This window comes from Rhinoderma darwinii, chromosome 2, assembly GCF_050947455.1.
Source record: "Rhinoderma darwinii isolate aRhiDar2 chromosome 2, aRhiDar2.hap1, whole genome shotgun sequence".
Taxonomy (NCBI): domain Eukaryota; kingdom Metazoa; phylum Chordata; class Amphibia; order Anura; family Rhinodermatidae; genus Rhinoderma; species Rhinoderma darwinii.
In genome coordinates, this window is record NC_134688.1 from 454,424,609 (window position 1) to 454,442,285 (window position 17,677).

Below are 17,677 nucleotides of genomic sequence, written 5' to 3' on the forward strand. Positions count from 1 at the left end.
TTTAGCCATTTTTAAGAAAAGTTATGGAGGAAGACTGATCAGGACAGGAAACTTGACAAACACAACTGTATCATGGCTCCGCACCAGTTAGGAGTTGTACGAAGCCATGATATAGTGTTAATATACTACGATAGACCCTCTAGTACCTCCCTGTGATGCTGTTTGTACAGACGTGTTTTTCCATGCACTCCGTGTTCCATTATATGGAAAATATTTTATTATGCTTAATCGGATGCTGTATGCACACTGATTTTGCTCCATAAAAGTCAATAAAGTATAAACAATTGCGTCCACCCATTTGGAACGGTGTAAAAACCTTCCTAGGCATACTGGTTTTCTTCCCTAAACTATTTTTAAAGAGGACTACTAGCAGGAAATGCTCCGTAAATCATACGATACACATATTGAACACCATGCAGTCAAAAATACTGTACGATACAGATATTCACAAGGGCATATTATCTGTACAGGATAATGACTGGTACCGATTTTTTTATACTAGTGTGTGCATGAGGTTCAATCCCTTAAGGACGCAGCCTAGTTTTAGCCCTTAGGCTCAGAGCCAATTTTTCAAATCTGATGTGTCCCTTTATGCGGTAATAATTCTGGAATGCTTATACCTATCCAAGCGATTCTGAGATTGTTTTCTCGAGAGACATTGGGCTTTATATTAGTGGTAAAATTTGGCCGATATATTCAGTGTTTATTTGTGAAAAATAGCAACATTTTTAGAGAATTTGGTAAAAATAGCATTTTTTGGAATTTAAATGCATCTGCTTGTAAGACAGAGAGTTATACCACCCAAAATAGTTACTAGTTCACATTTCCCATATGTCTACTATATGTTGGTATAATTTTTATTGGCCAGATTCTGCAGTTTTTAGAAATATCCCACATGTGGCCCTAGTGTGGTAATGGACTTAAACACCGACCTCCGAAGCAAAGGACCACCTAATGGATTTTGAGGCCTCCTTTTTATTAGGGACCATGTCCGGTTTGAAGAAGTCTTGTGGTGCCAAAACAGTGGAAACCCCCAAAAAGTTATCCTATTTGGCAAATTGTTTAGACCTCACAGGTTTTTTTGCTGCATTTTGTGGAATTAGGCCGTGCAATTGAAAATCACATCTTCCCGATAAAAGGTACAAATTTTTAATTTTTAGAAGAAATAAAGGAGAAAAAGCACTCCAACATTCGAAAACCAATTTCTCCCGATTACGGCAATACCACCAAAATGTGGTCATAAACGGCTGTTTGGACAAATGGCAGAGTTCAGAAAGGCAGGAGCGTTATTTGGCGTGTAGATTTTGCTGGATTGATTTCTGGGTGCCATGTCGCATTTGCAGAGCTTCTGAGGTTACCAGTACAGGGGAAAACCCTTAAAAATGACCCCATTTTGGAAACTAGATCCCTGGAATTCATTGTAGTTTTCATGGGGTGCATGCAACTTTTTGATCAGTATTTATTCTATTTTTACCAGGCGTGGTGACTAAAAAAACAGCAATTCTACTATTGTTTTTTAATTCCTTTTATTACAGCGTTCACCGTGCGCTATAAATGACATATACACTTTATTTTGCGGGGTGATACGATTACGGCGATACCATATGTTTATAGTTTTTTTTATGTCTTATGGCGTTTGCACAATAAAATACTTTTTATAAAAAATCATTTACTTATTGTGTTGCCTTATTCTAAGAGCCAGAACGTTTTCATTTTTCCATTAAGAAAGTCGTGTGACAGCTTGTTGTTTGCGTAACGAACTGTAGTTTTGATCAGTATGCTTTTTGGGTACATGCGACTTTTTGATCTCTTTTTATTCCATTTTTCTTTTATGGCGTTCACCACGCGGGATAAATAACAAAAATACTTTTGTAGTTCAGGCCGTTACGGACGCGGCAATAGCAATTATGTATAGTTTATTTATTTATATATTTTTTTAATAATAAAGGACTGATAAGGGAAAAAGGGGGATTTTTACTTATATTACTTTAAAACTTTTATTTTTTTATTTTTACTGTAAAGGATCTGCCAGGCACAGCTTCGGGGTTAACGCCCATAGATAATCAGTCTGCACCTGCTTCTATGTCTGTGAGACTGACTCCATCTTCCACCACTCAGGGTGGCAGGCTTAGGAGTGGGAGAACCTATCACAGCCTGGCCAGACGGAGCTAGCTCCCGCCCTCTGTCTATTTATACCTGCCTTTCCTGTTCCTCCTTTGCTTGTGATTCTTCTCATTTGGTTTCCTGGCCCTGCTGCAGCTTCTTGTACCATTGTCCTTGCTTCATATTGACCCCGACTTGCTGACTACTCTCCTGCTCTGCGTTTGGTACCTCGTACACTCCTGGTTTGACTCGGCTTGTTTACTACTCTTCTGCTCTGCGTTTGGCACCTCGTACTCTCCTGGTTTGACTCGGCTTGTTCACTTCTCTTGTTGCTCACGTTGTTGCCGTGGGCAACTGCCCCTTTCTCCCCCTAGCTCTGTGTACCCTTGTCTGTTTGTCTGTCGTGCACTTATTGAGCGTAGGGACCGTCGCCCAGTTGTACCCCGTCGCCTAGGGCGGGTCGTTGCAAGTAGGCAGGGACTGAGTGGTGGGTAGATTAGGGCTCACTTGTCTGTCTCCCCACCCCCGTCATTACATTTACACAACTTTTTTTTAACTTTTTTATTTTGTCCCACTAGGGGCTTGAGGGCAGGAGGCCCTAATCGCAATTATAATACACTGCACTACATGCGTAGTGCAGTGTATTAGAGCTGTCAGCTACTCGCTGACAGCAAGCATAGTGGGTCCTGACATTGGCTTCCGTAGATGGCATAGCAGGAGGTCATTGTTAGGCCTCCAGTTGCCATAGCAACCATTGGCACCCGCTATCAAGTAGCCGGACATCGATGGTGGTTTAACCCCTAAGAAGCCACAATCGCTATTGAACGCGGCTTCTAAAGGGTTAATCAGCGGGGACACCGCGATCGGTCCCCGCTGAAGGAGCTGCGGCAACTATTGTACGAGACAGCTATTGTCACAGCTCCTGTATGTGTCGGGAGGATCCCGTGACGTACTATTACGTCATGAAGCGCGAACTATGCACTTATCATGACGGAATAATACGTCAGGGAGCGGGAAGGGAATCTGTCACTAGTTTAGTAATGCCCTATCTCCTAGCTAATAGGTGCTGTCACACTGATAATACTAGTGAAAATTGTGTCCCAAAAAGTTTATTATTTTAAAAGTTCTGAGCTTTTTCCTAAATATGCAAATGAGGCTATAGTAGACAAGTGGGTGTCAGCACCAGCGATTCTCCTGAGGTGGAGCCTCCTCACAGCCTCTGACACTGTCCTATCAGCATGAAGCTGCTTCACACAGTGTGAGAGACTGAGGTGGAGGGAAGGGGGATCACTTAAAACAGCCATATCTCAGGCTGTGGACCACCTAGAACAGTGGTGGCAAATTAAAGATGAGATTCTAATATTTCATATGACACCAGGATCGCAGTTCTAGCTGTGCAACTACAGGAGATATCACCAGTTGAATACACAGTCAGGAATTGAAGCTGTATATTATATGATCACACTGTGTTGCTGGGCAGGGAAGGGGAAGAAGCGGTATGATGCTGATTGGACAGCGTCATACAGAAAACTTTACAACGGCCAGAGTGAAAAGAAAGAGTCACCTCCCATTTGGCAAGTATAGCCACATTAGCATATTTAAAAATAATGCCCATAACTTTGCAAATAATTAAAGTTTTTGAAAAAAAATACACTGTCAGCATCATAGCTCCTAATAGGTTAGTTAGGAGATACGAATGTAGCCATCTTTATCTTGACTCTGATACTTGCTGCAGCGTGATATAACACAACAAAAGCCATTGAAAAAGTCATTGAAAAAGTCAAGATAAAGGATCTTTCCACTGTGTATTTAGTGCATTAAAAGTCAAGATAAAGTCGGCCTCATCTGTAGGGCATTAATAAACTACTGACTGATCCTCTTTAATGGGGTTGTCCGACAGCCTCCAACAAAAAAAAAACATCTACCCAAACACATCTGAAATGCTTACCGAGTGTTAACACCTCCTTCGCTATATAATAAAGACCTTTTCGGAGCCGTTACTTACCTCCGATATCACGGCATGTACGTTCCTTCACTTCCTGTTTGAGTTTTTTAATTCCTCTCCAAAGTGATTTCCCCCAATAAAATCAAGTACTCCGGCATTTTCCAATGGAAAGCTGTGCCTGCTTTAATAAAACTGTTATTTCATTGACTGGGAGGTATGGAGCTAGACTTCTCTCTTATGGAGAGAGCCAGAAATGAGAACACGTGACCTAAAGGGGCTTGAACTGTGACTGCTCCTTTCCTAAGCCGGCCCCTTTAGGTCACATATTTGATGAGGCACTGACACCAAGAGCAGTAGGAAGCCAGTAGAGGTCACGTGTTGATGTGTCATGAGGTAGGTTCAAACTACTGAGCTTCCGGGATCATGTGACCGGGGTCCCGTTTGGCAAAACTGGACAAAAGTTTAAATTCATCACTATTGGTAAGATTATATCCATTTATCAGGTTAATAAGCAGGAGTTTGATTTCTCTGGACAATCCCTTTAATGCTGCACACGGGTAAGGCTGGGTTCACATCACGTTTGTGAACTAAGTTTGGCGTATGTCTTGGGAAATCTCCCAGCGCATGCGCTGAATGTATTTATAGGGCCGTATTCAGCCGGCGTATTCCAAAATAAAGACCTTTTTGCTATACCAGTCAGTTTGTGTTTGCATTTATTTTCTTTCACTGGATAGTAAAGTGTAGCAGGCTACACGTTTCGAAACAGAGGCATGCAATAAAAAAAATAAAAATAATCCAGAGTAGTGTACTATTTTTTTAGGAGGGGAGACTATTGGCGACGTATGCCTCTGTATAGTCCTATATTTGTATTTATATTTGTTTTGTGAATATTATTTGCCATAGAATATATTTGTCCTGTTAAAGTGTCTTACCTGTCTCAGAAACCCTGACACAATGAAATGCGGTAGGCAAACATTAAGTGCTATAACAGGATACTAATGGGGGAAAAAAATGAATAACCATCACTATAAGAAACAGTTCCAACTCTTAAAACTTCCATAATAAAGTAAAAGTATAATTAAAAAAATCACACCAAATAGTAAAGCAAAAAAAACAAAACAAATATTAATAAATGGAGTAGCAATACCCAAGCTGACATACAGAGAAAAGTCATACATTTGGCAGATTTACTAATAGTGTCTTCAATCCAGACAGTTTAGAATTAGATTAGCTAGGCCAAATTTATCACAGTGGGTTATGCTGAATGATAAATTTGGTGCATTCTTAGACAGTTCTGTCTAACTTTATGCCACCTATGGATTGACTTACTTTAGATACATTTTTTTGCACCAAAATGTTGGCGCATCTTAAACTTCTCCCCCTTTCCCACTAAGCCACACGGCCCTTGCCGGGCAACTCACAAAAATCTGTTCTTTTTGGCGCATTTTAATCCCATAAGGACATGGACTAGTTGGCACATTCAGGACGCAGACCCATTTTTCAAATCTGACATGTGTCACTTTATGTGATAATAACTCTGGAATGTTTATACCTATTCAAGCGATTCTGAGATTGTTTTCTCGTGACATATTATACTTTAAGTTAGTGGTAAAATTTTGTCGATACATTCAGTATTTTATTGTGAAAAACACAAAACTTTTGCAAAAAAGTGCAAAAATTAGCATTTTTCGAAATTTAAATGTATCCGCTTGTAAGACAGATAGTAATACCGCACAAAATAAATGCTAATTAACATTTCCCATATGTCTACTTTAGATTGGCATAATTTTTTGAACATAATTTTATTTTTCTAGGACGTTACAAGGCTTAGAACATTAGCAGAACTTTCTCACATTTTCAAGAAAATTTCAAAAGGCTAATTTTACAGGGATAAGTTCAGTTGTGAAGTGTTTTTGAGGCGCCCATACGATGCAAATCCCCATAAATCACCCCATTTTAAAAACTGCCCCCTCAAAGTATTTAAAACAGCATTTAGGAAGTTTATTAACCCCTTAGGCGTTTCACAAGAATTACAGCAAAGTAGGGATGAAATTTACAAATGTAATATTTTTTGCAGAAATTCATTTTTAATCCTTTTTTTTTCAGTAACACAGAAAGTTTTACCAGAGAAACGCAGCTCAATATTTATTGCCCACATTCTGCAGTTTTTAAAAATATCCCACATGTGACCCTAGTGTGCCAATTCACTGAAACACAGACCTCAGAAGCAAAGAAGCACATAGAGGATTTTTGGGCCTTCTTTTTACTCTAATATATTTTAGGCAGCATGCCAGGTTTGAAGAGGTCTTGTGATACCAAAACAGCGAATACACTCCCAAAAAGACACCATTTGGCAAACTACACCCCTCAAGGAATTTATCAAGGGGTAATAGTGAGCATTTTGACCCCACAGTTTTCTGCTGAATTTAGTGAAATGAAGCCGTGAAAATGAAAATCTATATTTTTTCCAATAAAGCGTAGAAATTTTCAATATTTACAAGGCATAAAGGAGAAAAAACTCCACAACATTTGAAAAGCAATTTCTCCCAATTACAGCAATACACCCCATAAGTGGTCATAAAATGCTGTTTGGACACACGGCAGGGGTCAAAAGAGAAGCATCACCATTTGGAGCTCAAATTTAGCTGGAATGGTTTTCAGGTGACATGTCACGTTTGCTATGTGCCTGCGGAACCAAAATGGTAGGAAACCCCCAAAAGTGACCCCTTTTGGAAAACTACACCACTTAAGGAATCTATCTAGGGGTATAGTAAGCATTTAGACCCCACTGGTCTTTTGCAGAATTTATTGGAATTAGGCCGTAAAAATGAATATCAACATTTTTTCTACTAAAAAGTTGAATATTTTTATTTCCTCAGGGATAAAAGGAGAAAAAGCACCCCAACATTTGTAAAGCAATTTCTCCAGAGTTACAGAAATAATCCACATGTGGTCATAAACTGTTGTTTGGACACACAGCAGGGCTCAGAAAGGCAGGAGCGCTATTTGGCATGCAGATTTTGCTGGATTGGTTTGTGGGCGCCATGTGGCATTTGCAAAACCCTAAGGTACCAGAGTACAGTGGAAGCCCCCAAGAAGTGACCCCATTTTGGAAACTACACCCCTCAAGGCATTTAACGTTTGCCTCGACATATGACAGAGCTCAGAAGTGAAGAGCAACATGCACATTTGAGGTCTATTTTGGTGATTTTCACAGCATTGGACCACAATTGCAGGGCTCCGAGGTCAAATAGTAAAACAAACCCCCAAGTAGTGACCCCCATTTTGGAATCTACACCCCTTGAGGCATTTTAAGGGGTGTAGTGAGCATTTTGCCCCCACAGGTTTTCTTTCATTAATAATAAATTTTTTAGCGGATGGTGCAAAGTGAAAATTGCAATGTTCCACCGATATGCCATTTTAGTGCACAATATGTTGTGTCTAGTATATGCCATCGAAGACTAATACCTAGTAAACTGCTAAGCTCGTTCCCCTGGGTATGGCGATGCCATATATGTGGACGTAAACTGCTGTTTGGGCGCGTTGCAGGGCTCAGAAGGGAGGGAGCACCATTTGGCTTTTGGAGCACAGATTTTGCTTGGCATATGTAATCTGTGCGGAGAACATCAGGGACATAATAAGAGGGTATAATAATGCGGTAAATAAATAATATTTCAGAGATATGTGGCAGGTTTCGCACTGATAAATGGTGCCCGATCCGCTTTTGGACACTGCACATTTTGTGTCGCCATATTCTGAGAGCCAGAACTTTTTTATTTTCAGTCAAAAAAGCTGTGTAAGGGCTTGTTTATTGCGGGACGGGTTGTAGTTTTTATTGGTACTATTTTGGGGTACATGGGACTTTATGATAAATTTTTATTCCATGTTTTGTGAGGGGGGGGGTGATAAAAAATAGAGATTATGGCATTGTTGTTTTATTGTTTTTGTGCGGTGTTTACCGTGCGGGAAAAATAGCATTACAGTTTTAGATTGGGTCGTTACGGACACGGTGATACCAAATATTTGTACTTTTTTTAAACTTTTTAACGTTTTCGTTTTTTTCCTATAATAAAAGGCTCATTATAGGAAAAAAAGTCAATGTTTGTTTTTATTAACTTGAAACTTTTGTTTTTACACTTATATTCAACTTTTCAATTTGGTCCCACTAGGGGATTTGAGGGCCTACACCTCTGATCTTTATTTAAAGCTCTGTTCCCTGCCATTACAGCACGGTGTCAGCTGTAACATACAGCTGACACCAGCGGCTGATGTCGCAGGCTCAGCTTCTGAGCCTGCGCCATCTTGTTACTGCGGCCGGATGCCTTTTAGGCCCCACCTCTGGGCGGGACCTAGCAGGCATCCTTTCTAGGCAGACAGGTGGGCATTGTTAGGCTTCTAGTCTGCCGGAGCAGTCATCGAAACCCCACAATTTTAATGCTGAGTTTCGATCTGCTTGTAAACACCCTAGATGCTGCGCTCGGTTTTGAGGGCTGCATCTAAGGGGTTAATCGGCCGGATCGGAGGCTAGCTCCGGTCCTGGCCTTGAAGCAGTGATAGCGTTAAGCTATCACTGCTTTAAAACTCTGTCTGTAGCCTGTTAACGCAATGAAGTAATAGTACGTCAGTTCGCGTTAACAGTCCACCGCCCGTGACGTAATAGTACATCATAGGGAGTTAATTGGTTAATGACAAATTTGTCGAAAATAATTTGCGCCAAAAAGAATGTGCAACTTAGGCCAGAATTCCGGCACAACATCAATAGTAAATCTGCCCCATAGGTTTTCAATTTTTCACAGTTTTCAAGATCATTGCTTGCTATTTTTGTGTACAATCTAAGGCTTGGAACAGATCTGGATAAAACTAACACTTTTCACGGATGAGCATTAGTTACAATTGTATATCTTTTAGGCTTTCCCCTGAACTCCAGGTCACTTCGCTTTAATGAGTTCACAAAAGTCTACTTTAAAAGGACCGAAGGGTCCCCCATTGATAAGCTGGTCATAGGTTGTTCTGATGCTGGGATCCCAAGCGATCAACTGTATTTAGTGGGAAACCTGGCAGCCAGTGTTCAATTTCCCTGCAGCGCCACCACAGGGAAATTGAAGCATTACACAGTTACCAATGAAATCATTGGACTGCTTATTATATTACATGGACATGCTGAGTCCTCTAGAACAAGAGACCCTCCTTATAGCTATTCCCCACTCTAGCTAATAGATGAAGGTCCTCAATGGGAATTACTAATAGCATTTGAAAATGGGTTTACTAAATCAGACACCCTCTTGAAACTTGACTGACCTTTAGAACATCGGAACTAATTCATTCATGGAAGATGTGTTTCTGATATTCTGGCAAAAATATTGGTACCACATCCAAACCCAAAAATAATTATAAATACATTTTTTATTTTTTTTTTTTTAAATGACCATATTAAAATGCAATGAACTAACAAAAATAAATACAGTAAGTAATAGTTGTATCCTATTTATAGAAACACATTTACTGTGAATGTAAATTTAAACCATGTGTCATATATAAAATAAAATTAAAAAATTGAAATTACATTGCCAATTCTTTATTTGCTAATAAAATTCTCTTAATTGTTTCCCCTGCCTTGTCATTGAGCTGGGGGAATTATCAATGTTTTTTTTTTTACATTTTTTTGGCATCATAATGGCTCTATAACAATCCTCCTCTTATTTATTTTTTTTGCATTAAAAGTGCTTTAAATATTCTCAGTTTATTTCAGACATTTGTGGGGGGGGGGGGGCACATAGTATATCTCCTTATTACAGTATATAGGAATTCCATTTGCTGATAGCCATCATGGGATTGTTAATGTATACTTTATTCATGGACTTTATGGAGAGTATTTTACATTTAAGTGTATTTTGGGTTATTTCCAACCACTTACTCCAAGGTACATATCAGGTGGTAGAAATTACAATAGTCTAGTTTATGCGTTAGGTTTAAAAAAAATTCTTTAGTGCTCTTATATATTTTAAAGCTTTTATTCTACAGATATTCTAGCTGTGATTCTGCATATGAAACCTTATACATGTATGTGTCCCAGACACTTTTCTTTCATTACATTGTTGCCATAGCAATAGTCTTTGATTCAAATTGTCTTAGGTTTTTTTATGAATAAAAAAAATGCTCAATTCCACACGTCTGGTTATCGGCATGAAAAATTACAGTGCTTTGTCTTACTTTTACTCCACTTCAAAGGTAGAATTTCATGTTTTATATTATGTAGTTTTACTTGCCCAGAAAAATAGTTTGAAAGCATTTCTTTTCCGTTTGACCTTCACCATTCTTGTCATTTGGTTTGCAAACATAAAATTTGAATAAAAGTTAATGCTTGCATACCACTGTGGGGTTTATCTTGGAAAGTCATAAATGTTCTAGAATAAACCAAAGGGTAAAAAAATATATGTCGCTCGGAGAAGAAGATGAATGAACATGAGGTCTAACTTGAGTGATTTATTCAATTAAATTACTAGTTTCGAGTCTGCTAGGAAATCTATCCAAGTTAAAATATTGGTGTTCAGTGGGAAGATTTCATACCAATCACAAAAAAATTAACGTGTGTAAAAATAATTCTAGCACAGTGTAAAGTTCATGAAAATAAGCTCAAAAGATTAGTAGTGTTATTCAAGCTGACAGATAAGGTAAAGATGTACGAAACACATACACATGTAGCATGATTCCTAGAGGTGTACCTTAAAGGGGATGTCCACTACTGAACAACTGATGACCTATCCACCGGAGGCAGCTGGAGCTTAACAGGGTGGGGTCCTGGTGTCGGACCCCCACAGATCACGTACTGATGACTTATCGGGTGGAATAGGTCATCAGTTGTCCAGTAGTAGACAACCCCTTTAAAGGTCCTGGGCCCCAACACAAAATCTGTAACAGGGCCCTCCAATTACCACATATTTTTTATAGTACTGGTAACCTTATATGGGACAAATGGACATTTAGAGCCCACTTTGCTCTTGTTTGGGACTGCAACCTCTGTAGCCTTTATAGTTACGCCATCGAGGATTCAGGAGAGTTCATGACAATAAGAGTCTACAATCATCTCTTCACATAGTAAAATTTCTTGCCCAACCATTATTCATTTATGTTTTCGCATTTTTATTTAAGCTTATTCTTACATCATGAACATTTTGGTCAAATGTACCTAAAAGAAATTAAAATTTATAATTTCATAATATATATGAAAAAATCATATAAAAATAAAATAAAAAAAGAATAAGCAAAGTAGTTTATTTAGAGGGCTCCATAACAAAATTTGAGCTAATCTGAATCCACTTAACATATTTTTCTAGATGAGGTCTTCAATATTGTACATAATTGTAACGTCCGCGGTCGCAGCAGGCTCCTATCATCCTGCAGACGTCTTCCTCCCCAGAGATGCCAGCACATGCGGCCATCCTGTCCTGCAGTGACCACTAGGGTGCGCGCTCGAGCTCATTCCCGTCCTTAAAGAGCCAGAGCCCACACATGTTTTAGATTTGACTGATTGCTCCCAGATCACCCTGGACTATAAGAAGGGCTCTGCCCCTTCACACATTGCCTGAGCATTGTTGTGTTTACCCGTGTTAGTCTTAGACACTTTGACACTGCATTGTTCGCCATGTGCTGCCTTATACTGACATATTAACGTTACTGAAGTGTTTATACAGACTAGACATTCCTTCCAGCCAGGACGGGATGTCTATTCACAATCCCGGCACTTTGCTAACGTTTGTTTGGTACTTACAGCAGAGCAATGCGTAATCTCGCTGTAACCTGTCATTTACAGTGAGATCTCGCGAGATTGTGCTTGCTCTGCTGTAAGTACCAAACAAACGTTACCGAAGTGCCGGGATTGTGAACAGAAATCCCGTCCTGGCTGGAAGGAATGTCTAGTCACTGTCTAAACACTTTAGTAATGTTAATATGTCAGTATAAGACAGCACATAGTGAATAACGCAGTGTCACTATGCGCTGACTAAATGAATAGAGAGAAGTGCATGAGGCTGATTGGTCACTGATTGGTCAGCGTCATACACTCCTCTGTACAACGCCCACTTGGTCTAAAGTAAAAACACGCCCACTTGGGCATTAAGAAACTAATTAGCATAAAGCTAAAATCGCTCCTAACGTGGTAAAAACAGACCGTTTTTCTAAATAAAAAGCACTGCTGTCACCTACATTATAGCGCCCATCTCCTTATGTAGGAGATAGGGCACTTATAATGTGGTGACAGAGTCTCTTTAACCATCCCTGTCTCAAGCAGTCTGGTGCCCGTTGGTTCTGCTTCACCTGGTTTCTCTGGGTTTTGCATCTTCTTAGTTTTGTTTTCATTATCTCTGATTCCTAGTGTTTTTATGGTGTTGTGTTAGAGACAGTGTCTTCAGATTAGGGACTTCATTAGGTACATTGTTTGGGAAAGTTAAGGTTTATGGTGTTTATGGTATGGTTTTAGGGTCAGTGTTTAGGGATAGATACAGAGTTAGTTTGTTGTCATCACCTGTCATTCATTTGTTACCAACATACAAATGTTATCATCACCCATGATCTGTTTGTCCATCATCCATCTGACATCATCTTGTTACCATTCCTGTCTTCAATTGGTGAGTTCTCCGGCTTCATGTATTTCTGTTGCCTGCTAGAAATGTGATACTTGCTCCATATTTCTCTTTCCTTCAACTCTCTGGTTGGCTGATAATTCGATCCTAATGTAAGTCCTGGGAATAACTTGAATCCTGCTATTCCATACTGGTTTACATTGTTTTATATTTGTGTTTAACTTATGTCTATCTTGTAGTGTGCCTGGTTGTTTACTTACCTGATTGTTCCTTAACCCCTTGCCGCACTGGAATGTCCTGTATTACAGTGTTTTAAGGAACCGGGACGTACTGGTGCGTCCTAGCTAACAACTGTCACCCAGTCAAAGGACAAGGTGACAGAACTGTGCCATCAACTGTTTCTAACAGTAGATCGGCACAGTAAGACGGCAGGGGATCAATCACAACGGCAACGGTCCCCTGCCGGCGATCACTGTGATTGGTCTGTCACAGCAGACTGACCAATCACAGCTCCTTGAGAACGTGTATGTGATGGAGCAGGCTCAGAAGCTGAGCCAGTGTCATCACTGCCGTTTGTCGGCTGTATATTACAGCTGACACCCCGATGTAACGGCCAGGACCAGAGGTAGGCTCTGATCCAGCCGATTAACCCCTTAGATGCAGCGATCAAAAGCGATCGCTGCATCTAGGTGGTTTCTAGCCTGTCGGCACCGCTGACGGTTTCCATGGCCGTGGGTGTGAGCTGTTTGCCACAGCTCACATCCTGCTCTAACAGCAAGGACCGAAGCTAAGCTCCGATCCGGCCAATTAACCCCTAAAATGCAGCGATCAAAAGCTATGGTTAGATCGCACCCTATGGTTGCTAATGGCAGCCATCGGCACCCGCTGGGGTGCCGATGGTCGCTATGGCAACCAGAGGCCTAACAGTGGCCTCATACTATGGAAGCCTATTAGGCCCGCCATGAGGCGAAGCTTAATATACTTGCTGTCAGTGAATAGCTGACAGCTCCTATACACTGCACTATGTAGGTAGTGCACTGCATTAGAATAACGACCCGGGCTTCATGCCTTCAAGTCCCCTAGTGGGACAAAAAAAGTTAATAAAAATGTTGGAAAAAAGTAAGAAAAATAAGTTTCACGTTAAAAAACAATAACCGCCTTTTTCCCATAATAAGCTTGTATTATAGGAAAAAATGGAATACATAAAAAAGTATGTATATGTGGTACCACTATTTTACACGCATGGTGAACACCGTAAAAAAAAAAAAAAACAATTCCAGAATCGCTGTTTTTTAGTTACTACCCCTCCCAAAACAGAATTTAAAAAGGGATCTAAAAGTTGCACACACCCCAAAATTACACCATTAAAAACTACAGCCCGTCCCGCAAAAAACAAGCCTTCCCACAGATTTTTTGACAGAAAAATAAAAAAGTCATGGCTCTCAGAATATGGCGACACAAAAAATAAATTATTTGAAACAAAAGTGATTTTATTGTGCAAACGCTGCAAAGCATAAAAAAAAATAAACATTTGGTATCATAATAAAGTAAAATTGTCATTTATAGCGCACGGTGTACGCCGTAAAAAAAAAAAAAGAATAAAAAACATTGTCAGAATTGCTGGGTTTTGGTCACCTTGCTTGCCAAAAAATGAAATAAAAAGTGATCAAAAAATCCCTTGTACCCCAAAATGGTACCAATGAAATCTACAGATTGTCCCGCAACAAATAAGCCCTCACTCAGCTCCAGTGGAAAAAAAATAACAAAGTTCTGGCTCTCAGTATATGGCAATGCAAAATGTGCAGAGAGTTCCAAAAGCGGATAAGATTTTATATTTATCAGTGCGACACCGGCCACATATCTGTGGATTATTATTTATTTACCGCATTATTATACCCTCTTATTATGCTCTTATGTACTCCGCACAGCTTACATGTGCCCCCACATTATAAACTGAAATACCAGAAAAACCCCAAACAGAACTGCCACTAAGCAAAATCTGCGCTCCAAAAGCCAAATGGCGCTCCCTCCCTTCTGAGACCTGCAGCATGCCAAAAGAGCAGTTTACGTCCACATATATGGCATCACCATACCCGGGAGAACCCTCTTAACGGTTGGAGGTATTTGTCTTCAGTGGCACGAACTGGGCACAACATATTGTGCACTAAAATGTCATATATCTGTGGAAAATTGCAATTTTCACTTTGCACCATCCACTGAGCGTTTATTTCTAATAAAAAAAAAACAACCTGTGGGGTCAAAATGCTCACTACACCCCTTAAAAAAATGCCTTGAGGGGTGCAGTTTACAAAATGGGGGTCACCACTTTGGGGTTTGTTTTACTATTTGACCCCGGAGCCCTTCAATTGTGGGCCAATGCTGCGATAATCACCAAAATAGGCCTCACATGCGCATTTGCTCTTTCACTCCTAAGCCCTGTCATATGTCCAGGCAAATGATAAATGCCTTGAGGGGTGTAGCTTACAAAATGGGGACACTTCTCAGGAATTTACACTCTACTCTGGTACCTAAGGAAGCTCTGCAAATGCTACATGGCGCCTGAACACCAGTCCAGCGAAATCTGCACTCTAAAAGCCAAATGGCGCTCCTTCCATTTTGAGCTCTGCCCTGTGCCCAAACAGCAATTTAGGACCACACATGGGGTATTGCCATACTCGGGAGAAATTGGGTAACAGATTGTGTGTTGTTTTTTTTTCCTATTGCCCCTTGTGAAAATTAAAAATTGGGCGCAAAACTACATGTTTTTGGAAAAAAAAAATATAATCTTCACTGCCTAATTCTAACAAAATCTATGAAACACCTGTGGGATCAAAATGCTCATTACACCCCTAGATGTATGCCCTTAGGGGTATAGTTTCCAAAATGGAGTCTCTTCCTAGTGGTTTCTACTGTACTAATACCTCGGGGGCTCTGCAAATGCGACATGGTGCCCAAAAAGAATCAATCAAAATCTGCATGCCAAGTAGCACTCCTGCCATTCTTAGCCCTGCCGTGTGTCCAATCAGCAGTTTATGAGCAAATATGGGGTATTTCCGTACTCGGGAGAAATTGCTCTACAATTGTTTTGGCAAAAAAAAATAATGAAAATTGTAAATTTCATCTCTACTTTGCTTTAATTCTTGTGAAATGCCTAAAGGGTTAAGAAACTTGCTGAATGCTGTTTTGAATACTTTGAGGGGTCTAGTTTTCAAAATGGGGTGATTGATTGGGACTTTCTAATATATAAGACCTTCAAAGCCACTTCAGAAACTGGACTCTGAAAAAATAGCCTTTTGAAATTGTCTTGAAAATGTGAGAAATTGCTGCTAAAGTTAGAAGCCTTCTAACGTCCTAGAAAAATAAAAGGACATTTAAAAGGACATTTAAAAAAACTATGCAAACATAAAGTAGACGTATGGGAAATGTTAACTAGTAACTATTTTGTGTGGTATTACTATCTGTCTTACAAGTAAATACATTTAAATTTAGAAAAATGCTAATCTTTGCAAATTTTCTCTGAATTTTGGTGTTTCTCACAAATAAACACTGAATGTATCAACCAAATTTTACCACTAACCTAAAGTATATTGTGTCACAAGAAAACAATCTCAGAATCGCTTGGATACATAAAAGCATTCCAAAGTTATTACCATATAAAGTAACACATGTCAGATTTGAAATAATTGGCTGCGTCCCTAAGGCCAAAACAGACTCTTTTCTGTGAGATTTACAGCAAGGGAAACAAAATCTCGTTTACCTCCGTAATCTCGCGAGATTTCGTTTCCCTTGCTCGAATCTCACAGAAAAGATTCAGAAGTGTCAGGATTCTGAGTACACATGACGTCCAGGCTGGATGGTCATGTGTATTCATTATCAGGACACTGTATTAACGTTAATCAAGCAGAATCGCTGTGTATGTAGCTGCACATAGTGATATAGCTATATCGCTAGTGCAGTGTAACTGAATGGAGGAGTGCATGATGCCGATTGGTCAGCGTCATACACTCCTCTGTACAACGCCCACTTGGTCGAAAGTAAAAATACGCCCACTTGGGCATTAAGCAACTCATTAGCATAAACCAAAATCGCTCCTAACGTTGTGAAAATAGATCGTTTTTTAAAATTGATTAGTGGGATCTGCCAGGGCGGGGGAACGTACTGTATCCAAGTTTCCCAGATTTTCTGAAACTTACTAAGGGCTCCCCCTGTTAGGGATTTTGGTTTTTCATTGATCATATAGTAATAATTTTCCTTATAATTTTTGAGAAGTCATTTGTTTTGTACCTAGAAAGAAAAAAAAAAAATAAGCATTAGCCAGCGAGTGTCCTTTTGGTCTCTGCCTGGCATTAGTATACAATTGGAATACTGCAAAAAAAACAACTATTTTTAAGTATCCAGTAGAATTAAACTTTTACTGTGCAGTATACTTATTTTTTTTTTACAAAATACGTTTTTCCCGGTGTACAGTATACGGTAAATGTAGCCCATAAACTTGATATGAACAGAGACTCACATGCGAATCCCTGTATGGCGATGCAGAAGAGCATATATATGGCTTTGTAGTTCAGTGGTCGAATCAGAAGTCTGCTCTGTCCCAGCGCTCCACCATGTAAAGTAAGTTTTCTACCAAAATAGTATGTATCACCGTTAGGCTGGGCTCACACAAGCATATTAACGTCCGTAATGGACGGACGTATTTCGGCCGGAAGTCCCGGACCGAACTAGGTGCAGGGAGCCGGGCTCCTAGCATCATAGTTATGTACGACGCTAGGAGTCCCTGCCTCTCTGCAGGACAACTGTCCCGTACTGTAATCATGTTTTCAGTACAGGACAGTAGTTCCACGGAGAGGCAGGGACTCCTAGCATCGTACATAACTACGATGCTAGGAGCCCGGCTCCCTGCACTGAGTTCGGTCCGGGACTTCCGGCCGAAATACGTCCGTCCATTACGGACGTTAATGTGCTCGTGTGAACCCAGCCTAATTATTAAACATTTATTATCTTGTGCTGCTGGGACCAGTGGTGCCCCACCCACAAACACAGACCCCAC